Raw genomic sequence first — 9,532 nt, forward strand, 5'->3', positions numbered from 1 at the left:
GGCCGACAGCTTTGAAATACGGAGTTTGAACATATAACTATTTGAAAAGCGTATTTTCTAACATTTAGTAGATTTAAAATGTATCCTTCACCGAGACAGAGAAATGTGTTCCACAGAGTGAGTTGATGTTCACAGAAGACACCGTCCGTGCTCCACCATAATGACACTCACGTTGGGGGAACCGCTCCATTCTCACCGGGGCACTGAGCCCACTCGGGGTGTGCGGAGGGGAAATCTCAGGAGGCGACACCCAGGAATCTGCTGTCAGGCTGCAGAGAGAAGCAGCGCGGCCCTACTGCACCTTCTGACTCCCAGAATAAAAGAGACAAACCCCAGGGGACAGAACGAAACGGTGTTCTGGCAGATGGAGTCAGACGAGGTAGGCACAGAGAAGGGAACTATTAGGAGGCAGCCCAGAGTCTGAAGTTCTCAGCACCGCTAACCCAAGAGTTCCTGGGGCATCTCAGAACATACACACAACCGTTAAACTGATTGTGTTGTAGTTCAAAGCCAGCTGGATTGCAGGCTTTCCAGCTAGCAGGTGGCAGATCTAACTGAATACTCAAAACCACTTAACTTTTATCCAGGTCTAATCTAAGACAATTGGATTCAAGATTTATATTAATTTTCTAGTCATTTCCACCAATAAAAACCAGCACCACAGAACAAACTTACCATCACACTTTAATGGGTGACTTTGCAATCCAGTTTGAAACCAGGGAACTTGCACTGAGGATTTCTCTCAACTTGGGGAACTGTGTGTCCTGTTCCCCTTACTGGATGCCATTCAGAGGGCACCTTGGCAAGAGCTGGGTAAGATTGTGGTGAGATGAAACGAGACAGGTTACACAGCAGTATCAAACTGTTCATGTTCGTTCTCATATTTAGGGGTTTTTGCTGGTTTGCAATTTTAAATGGGCAATTTCTTTTAAAGCATGTCTTTCCCATGTACTAAAAGCACAAAGGAATTGGTGACGGTGACAAGAATTCATGCCTTGGCTCTACCGATCTCGATCTCTGCCAACTCACTACCTTCTGAAGAGAAGATGAATCCATGTTAACAAACAATACATACCGTTTACAGTCACTATTGATGTTAACAGTCTAGATAATGTAAATTAAACCACTCACGTTTCCACGTCGTGACATACGGAGGTTGTGCAGGGCTGTTTCAAAAACTCATGGACATTGACATGGCCAGAATTCAGGTGTCTGTTGCAAAACTTTCTTCCACAGAAGCGCCAACGTTTCCGTGTTCCACGTGGAGGTGGATGGAAACGACAGCCGCAGTTGAGCAAGAACGATGCTGACCCTGCTTACGGCTGGGAGCAACAGCACCAGCTCTTCACTACGGGAAGGAAAAAGCCGAGACAGCAGAGCTGGCCGAGTCAGCTGGCCGTCACACCGCGCTGTTCAGCGCAGACAGCACGGGGCGTGTGTACGCCATCACTGCTTACGTGACGCAACAGGTGAAACTAAACCTTTTTGCTGTGTTTGGATCAGAGGAAGGTAACATTGCACAGACCCTGAACCATCCCGGAAAGCCCAACCCAGGACAGCGCCTGCAGGGAACTGCCAGAGCAGCCCCCAGCTCCGGCAAGAAGCCGTGAGAAGCGTCCAAGGCTCAGGTCCAGCTGTCCCTCGCTGCTGCACGTACGGATTTTCTGCTGAGCCACCAACACTGTTCACAATATTGCTCCGATGGTGGATTAGTTTCCTCCATTTCCATTTCACCAGCACAACCTGGTGTTGACGGAGTGATCTGCAGAGCTAGAAACGGGTCAGGCTGCCGAGAACCTCCAAGAAGAAAAGCCTGTAACGGACACACGGCATTTTCTCCAAGCACAGCCAGCCCCGCTCTCGGGCTTCCTTGACTGCACACCCACTAGGGAAGTATCTGCCAACGTTAATCAGCACACACCCAAACTAGATCACGAATCCAGCGATCCAGGATAGTTAGGGTCCAAAAACTACTTAAATTTCACTTTTGTAAGTGACATCGCCAGAGAGTTAACCATGTCAATAAAAATGTTAATAATAATCCATCATTAGCCTTAGTTTTAGAAGGAAAAAGAAACCAGGTGCTAAAAGAAAAAAAAGGAAAAATGGGTTTTCAGTCCTTTTATCCCACGAGTACACTGCACGCTGCAGTTCATCACGTTCTTTGGTTTCTTGGCCACACAGTCGGGAGGTGTGAACCGTGGCATGCCACAGCCGTGAAGTTGGTGACAAAAAGTGTTGAATAGAACATCGTGTTACCGGGCATGAAACAGCACGGTGCTACACCGCAACTATCGGGACAGAAAATTGTTTCCAAAAAAATACCTGTACACGCACCTACCTGTATCTATGACTTTGGCAGTTCTTACCTGCAGCAGACGGTACCTTTCTGGTCACTATGCTGCAAACAAAGCAACTGCTTAAAAGAATTACTGGTATGACCAGAGCACAAAGAGCTGCTTGTGAGATATTTCCGGACCTTATCTTCTTTAGTCTAATGAAAATATGACTGAAGAAACACAGCTGGTGTTTGTAAGTATCTGTGATAGCTTTAAATGGACATAAACTGTCTAAAGAAAAGAATGTTGATAAAAATAAAGCTGAAGTTTCCTACTCATAAATAACGTCTAAAACTAATTTTTAAGCTACTGGAGGACACTGCAAAACAAGGCCTTTCGGTAAGACTGCATTCCCACCGCTATGTTAAGACAGGAGCTCAAGCAGGGCTGCCTGTGACAGAGGGAACCGAGCGCCCTTACCAAAACTTAGGGCTCTTCTCGAGTCTGGCCATGCTCACTCAGTACGCACGTTCTGCCCCTGACACGTGAAAAACACCAAGCAGCAAAGCCACCCGCCGACACTCCGTGCCGCTCACTTTGCACACCGGCTTTGGTGCTGGAACTGTGACTCGATAGAGAACGGAGCAGGATCCCGGAATTTTTATCCCGCTCCTATTGCTTTTAAAATCAGTTTGCTGGTGTACGAGGAAAATAAAGATACATGGTTTTCCTGGGCTGCTCTCAGCAGTGGCACAGTTGGCCACAGCTTGTCTGGCAAGGGCTGCTCCTCACCGACCCCAGCTCACCAACCTTTCACTGGATAGGAATTCACTTGGGCGGAACACGCCATGAAGTGCTTCTTCAGGGAAACGCTATAGGGGATTTCAGGAGCTGCCTGCAGAGGGATTCTGGGGTTTTAATTATTCACACAGCAGGAGTGTGAAGATGACAATTTGTCCTTGATAAAGCAACCAGGCATGACTTAACAAGATCACGGCTATACAGCTCCTCCCTTGGGTAAGCCAGTAATTCCAAGGGAACAAAACAAGCACAGGCCCAAGGGGAGCAACAGTAGACCTCTACTCCCACTCTTTAGATAACAGAACAACTAACTGGAGGAGCCTGAAGGAAGCAAATCATGCCACCTAATAGTCCATTGCTGAGCAGTCCGACAAACGAAGAGCCGAGACTCTGCACTTCCAGGAGATCGGTACTGCCGTTCGCACACCATCCAGTAGTGAATGCACAACCACCCTGGTCCTACGGGGTTTGTTCTGTAAGCACTACAGCCAGAAACAGTAACGTCAGCTGCAAAGGACAACTAGCATTGATGGACTGGAAAATTGTCTCTTACTGGTACTTACAATAGCATGTCCATGTCCCGTATTTTTTAAGTCTAGCATAGGAATTCCAGTGCACAGCATTTCACCCCGAATCACAGCAGATTTCACTGGTGAGATAAAACCTGTCCTACCCCCAGAGGACGTTACCAGTGAGCCAGCCTAGCACAGAAGCAGCACGTGCCAGAAAGGAACAGAGTGCATTCAGTTTGCCAGTTGCCTGGTCACCTCCAGACCCTCTCAGAAGCTTCATCCACCACATGAACTCAAGAGGGGGGCCAGGAGAATCGGCGAGCACGAGAGCTGCCATAACCCCTGCGACTGGGAGCTCTGCAAGTGGATCCCTATGGACTGACACTGAAGTCAGGGGAAGCGCCTCTGCATGGGGCACGGAGCGCTTTTCAAACGTGAGACTGACCCCATCTTCACCAACACACTTCTGTTCTCCTCCACATCACCAGAGTTTAGTGCCTGTCCCCCACCCTTGCTGCCGCCTGACACCGCAGGCACCATTCAGCCACGCACACCATTCTCTCAAACCCCTATCTAGGCACTTGCCATTGGATAACCCTGTCAGCCCGACACACAGGTCGCCACCGAGCGTGCAAGTGCCCAAAGCAGTGACGTCAGTCTGCCACAACAGGGTGAGACATGGCAATTCACCAGCCTGGCCCTTTCCAGAATCAGTCAGTTGTCCGTGGACAGAGCAGAGCCCTCGCGAAGGCTGCAGAGCTCAGCAGCACCCCAGACAGGCAGTTCCTGTTTTAAGACTGCATCGTCACGTGAGTGAGACCAACTCATTGAGGAGTGGCAAAGGCATCTTTAAGGGCTTAAAGGTTTGGGTGTTTTCTAAGGCTAAAATATATTTTAAGACTGAAGGGTTATAGGCTAAGAATAGAAAAAGAAATGATGTAAATGTGTCTAGGATCATGTAGCCTTAACTGAAGGCCAAGAAAAACACAGTTTGGAAATCACTATTGTTTTCCTCTCCATCCTGGTTTCAGCTGGGATAGAGTTAATTTTCTTCCCAGTAGCTGGTACAGTGCTGTGGTTTGGATTTAAGATGAGAATGATGTCGGTGCCACAGGGACGGTTTAGCTGTCACTGAGCAGTGCTCTCACTAAGTCAAGGCCTTTTCAGCTTCTCCCCCCACCCCACCAGCGCGCGGGCTGGGGGCACAAGGAGCTGGGAGGGGACACACCAGGACAGGTGACCCCAGCTGACCAAAGGGACATCGCAGACTGTAGGACGTCACGCTCAGCAATAAAACTGGGGGGAGGTGGTGGTGGGGTGACAGCCTGCTGCTCAGGGACTGGTGGGTGGTGCGCAATTGCATCACGAATCGCTTGTTTTGTATATTCTTTTATCATTATTTTCCCTTCCTTTTCTGTCCTATTAAACTGTCTCCACATCAACCCATGGCTTTTACCTTTTCTCTGATTCTCTCCCCCATCCCACTGGGGCAGTGAGCCAACGGCTGTGTGGTGTTTGGCTGCCTGTCGGGTTGAACCCCAGTGCTCTCCCAACAAAGACTAAACACCAGCCAGTTGCACCCAGCATGTCTCCAAAAAAAATTTATTAACACAAAGCATGACTCATTAACAGGGCAAGTTTAGTTTATGCAGGCATAGGGCTAGTGCCACTTACCAAGCAGCAGAACTGATTCTCGGCCCAATACAACTCCCTCTCCGGGCTGCTGATTTATTGTGGAACGGGCCCTCCAAAAAACAAGCCCCACAACTAACAGCAGATTATCCGCCAAGACAGCGGCCTCCTCCAGTCTCTAAGCAGAACTGTGCAAGGTCAGGAGTTCCACGGCACACCGATCCCTGTGCACAGCTCAGCCGCGGCCTTTAAGCCCAAGCCAGCTACAGGCCTCTTCTCACCCACGCTTTGGCTCTTTAGCATCGAAGGTACAGCCGGTCCAAGAGCTTCACTTACCGCACTATGCGTCAGCCTGATGGATGCCTGCTCCCTGTGCTCGGATTTTTGGGAATCAGACATGGATACTGTTTTGAACATTTAACTAAAACCACCAGAACTATCACATCTGAGAGTCAGAACACTGATAACCTCATCTGACTGACCACGGTAACACAGACTGCTCCTCTGCAGCACCGTTTGCGAGGTCTGGACCGAAGGGCATATTGAAACCAGGGGTGAATATGAGAGGAGGACCTACAAAAGGGGACGCTCCCACCCTATGAGAGGCAAAGGGAAGGGAGTACACACAGTTACAAGATGAAGGTGGCAAGAACAGTGGAGACCCCACCCCAGTGAGACAGTCTGCCCTAACGGAGTAAACGAGTCAGGACTCAAAACCCACCTGAAACCACAACATCTGTTCAAGGCACCACCAAGAGGCTCCAACAAGTTTGCCGCACAGGTAACACCGAACAGGCTTGTGGAAGAGCGGCACACCAACACCCTCGTGACACCAGGCAGCCTGCTCTGGAGCAAGCGGAGTACCGCCGCACGGCAGGAAGGAGAAACGCTTGCCACGCAGCTTGCCCTGCTCCTCCAACAGCCTGAGGCTGCCCTAAAGCTTGATGTTGGGGACATCAAAAAGGTTCTTTAGAAGCAGAGGTTTTCCGTGCACTTGCTGAGTGACCTCCTCCAAAGTAACCAAACGACTTTCGCTTTCTACGGCACCTCGACACCTTCAGGAGACCAAACCATCCTCCTCGCCCCAGCTTCAAGCAGGTCCCCTTTTACTGCCATGTATTTCAGCAGTTACAGATATAGCAGGTGACTGCATATTTGCATCCTTCTCCCAAGTAGCCTTTATTAAATAATTAAGTGGGTTTTAAAACATAACTTAAGCACATTTTTTGATTAGAAAAATACTAATTTTTGTGAATCCTGGATTAGATAAATATTAATGCTCCCTCTTATACTTTGAGGTAATTCCACATGCTGTTTTCTGGAACACATACTTTGTTACCTCTCCGTAAGAAAAGAAATACAAGCATTTCATACCAGTCCTATAGTTCTGTATTTTGAGCATGAAAACAGTTGGAAAAGTTTAGTTTGCTATACATACATATGTATACCTCTAAATACACAAGATACTGCAATTCCGCAATTTAACACTACTCCTCTTACCTGAAGATGGTTACAAAAAATAGTTGTAGTTGCTGTAACACTTTTTTTTTTTTAACAAGTCGGACTATGTTTACAAGATCCTGGATTACAAAATGCTCAATTCCATTAGCTTTTAAACCAACAAACAGGTATTTTAGCATTATATGCTTTTAAAGTCATGTAGCTTATAGCATCTGCCATCATAACAAAAGAGAAGAGAAAGTTAAAAACCAACTTTACATTTTTTACTTAAAAACCACATAAGAAATGCAATACGGAACATACTGAAATGGGAATTTTTGGAACAAAAAATATATAGTGTTAACAATATGCATAAGCACTAAGCAGCAAGTTTTTTCCCTTTGTGATACTGCTCCAGCAATTGTTTAGTTCCTTGTAGATTTAGGACTACAACTAACTGACAATGCATGAAGAGATCTGCAGTTGCAATACTGACTCAAACAGTATCCCCCAGAAGTTCTATTCCTTTGAGTAACAGAAATAGGGTTGTTCTTGTGCTCATCAAAAAGTTACTGTGAATTAAATCTCAACTTCCATATGATTTACTTTCCTGCAGAAAATCACATATCTATGAAGATAATACTGCTATTTCTTAAGCTACCTAACAGAGCAGGTAACTACTAAATTTCCAGAGGCAAAAGGCTGACAGCAAGTCTTACGTATTTTCTTATGAAGAAAACAAACAAACAAACAAAAACAACCTTTGAAAGTGTTATTAAAGCACTGTATCATGGTTTTAAACTCAAGTAATAAAGCACGCCCGCAAGGCATTTCTTTCACCAAAATCATGCTGCAATCAAGGGAACCAGCCCTATCACTATATTATAAAACTAGAGTATTACAGAGGGCTCTCCACTTCCCCATTCACCTTTTAACTCTAAAGACAAGTAACTCATATTTGTACTCAAAAAGACTCAATTTGAGTATGAAAGTTTACGGGCAGCCCCTATCTCGCTGCGTCCTAGGCAAGCTTTCATTTAGCTACGACCTGGGCTCTTCCTCCTTCTTCGTGGGAGACAAGCCCAGCCTTTGAAAATAAGGACTCCTTGGAATCAGCACGGTCTTTAAACACCTGCACTAGCCAAAGGCTCACCCAGCGTCTGCGCAGCTTCATCTCAGGCACAGACCTACCCCCTCAGGATTCAAGCTGCCATCTGCAGAGCATGGCCCACAGCACTGCCTGGGGACAAGTGCCAAGGCCAAATTCACTCGGGTGGGAAGGAACCTCTTGGGATCAGGGGGTCCAACAGCCCTGCTCCAGCACAGTCAGCTGCAGCAGGCTGCCCAGGACCACGTCCAGTCGGGCTTCGAGGGACGGTGACTCCTCAGCCTCTCTGGGCACCTGTTCCAGTGGCCGACCACCCTCACAGTAAAATGGTGTTTCCTTGTGCTCAGATGGAATCCCCTGTGGTTTAGCTTGTGCCCACTGCCTCTGAGTCCTGTCACTGAGAGCTACTGAGAAGAGCCTGGCTGCCCCATCTTCATTCCCTCCCAGCAGGTATTTACATGCAGTGATAAGATCCCCCAAGCCTTTTCTTCCCCAGGCTGAAGAGCTCCAGCTCTCTCAGCCTCTCATATATGGCCCTGTGCCAGACCTACTCCAGTAAGTTACCTTTCTCGTACTGGGGAGCCCAGAACTGGACGCAGTACTCCAGATGCAGCCTCACCAGGGCTGAGCGCAGAGGGGAAGGATCACCTCCCTCAGCCTGCGAGCAAAGCTTTGGCCTTTGTTGCCACCAGGGTGCATTGCTGTCTCACGGTCAGTTGGTTGTCCACCAGGACCCCATGGTCTCAGCGAAGCTGCGTCCCAGTCAGTCAGCTCCCAGCGTGTACTACTGCCTCGGGTTACTCCTCACAGAGCAAGACTTTGCATTGCCTCTCGCTGAGCTTTGCCAGTCCTCTGTCCAGTTCTCCAGCCCGCTGAGGTCCCTCTGAAGGGTGGCACGTGATTTGGCATTACCAGCCACTCCTCCCAGTTTTATGATTTGCAAACTTGCTGAGGATGCACTCCATCACATCATCCAGGTCATTAATGAAGAGGATGAACAGTATTGGCCCCAATATTGAGCCACAGGGTACACCACTACTGGCTTGCCTCCAACTGGACTTTGTGCTGCTGATTGCACCCCCCTGTGCCCACTCATTTGGCCAGTTTTTAATCCACCCTACTTGCCACTTATCTAACCTGTACTTTACCAGTCTGTCTACTAAAGTCAGGGTAGACTATTCTCCTGTCAACCACAAAGGTGGTCACCTCACTGTAGAAAGCAATGAGGTTGGCCAAGCACGATTTCCCCTTTGTAAATCTATGTCGACTACTCCTGATCGCCTTCTTGTCCTTCATGTGTTTGGAAATGCTTCCCAGGAGGATTTTCTCCACTATCTTCCCAAGGACTGAGGTAAAGCTGACTGACCTGCAGCTCCCCAGATCTTCCTTCTTGTTTTTCTTGAAGATAGGAGTGATATTTGCTCTTTTCCAGCCTACCAGAATGTCTCCCAGTCTCCATGACCATTCGAAGATAGTTAAGAGTGGCCCTGCAATGGCACTAGCCAGCTCCCTCAATGTTTTGGGGTGCAACCCGTCAGGCTCATTCCAGTTGAAGTGCACCCTAATCTGGTCCTCCACCAGAGGGTCCAGACCTCCCCTCTGGTCTCAGGGGCCTGAAATTCCTGAAGGCTCGTTTTACTGGTAGAGACTGATGGAAAGAAGCCACCAAGTATCTCCGCCTTCTCCATGTCACTTGTCCCCAGCTTCCCTGCCCCATTCGACAGCAGGCCCGCCATTTGCTCTCCAGGGACTTGCAGGAT

The sequence above is a fragment of the Leptosomus discolor genome, chromosome 3, assembly GCF_034619465.1.
Source record: "Leptosomus discolor isolate bLepDis1 chromosome 3, bLepDis1.hap2, whole genome shotgun sequence".
NCBI classification, from domain to species: Eukaryota; Metazoa; Chordata; class Aves; order Leptosomiformes; family Leptosomidae; genus Leptosomus; species Leptosomus discolor.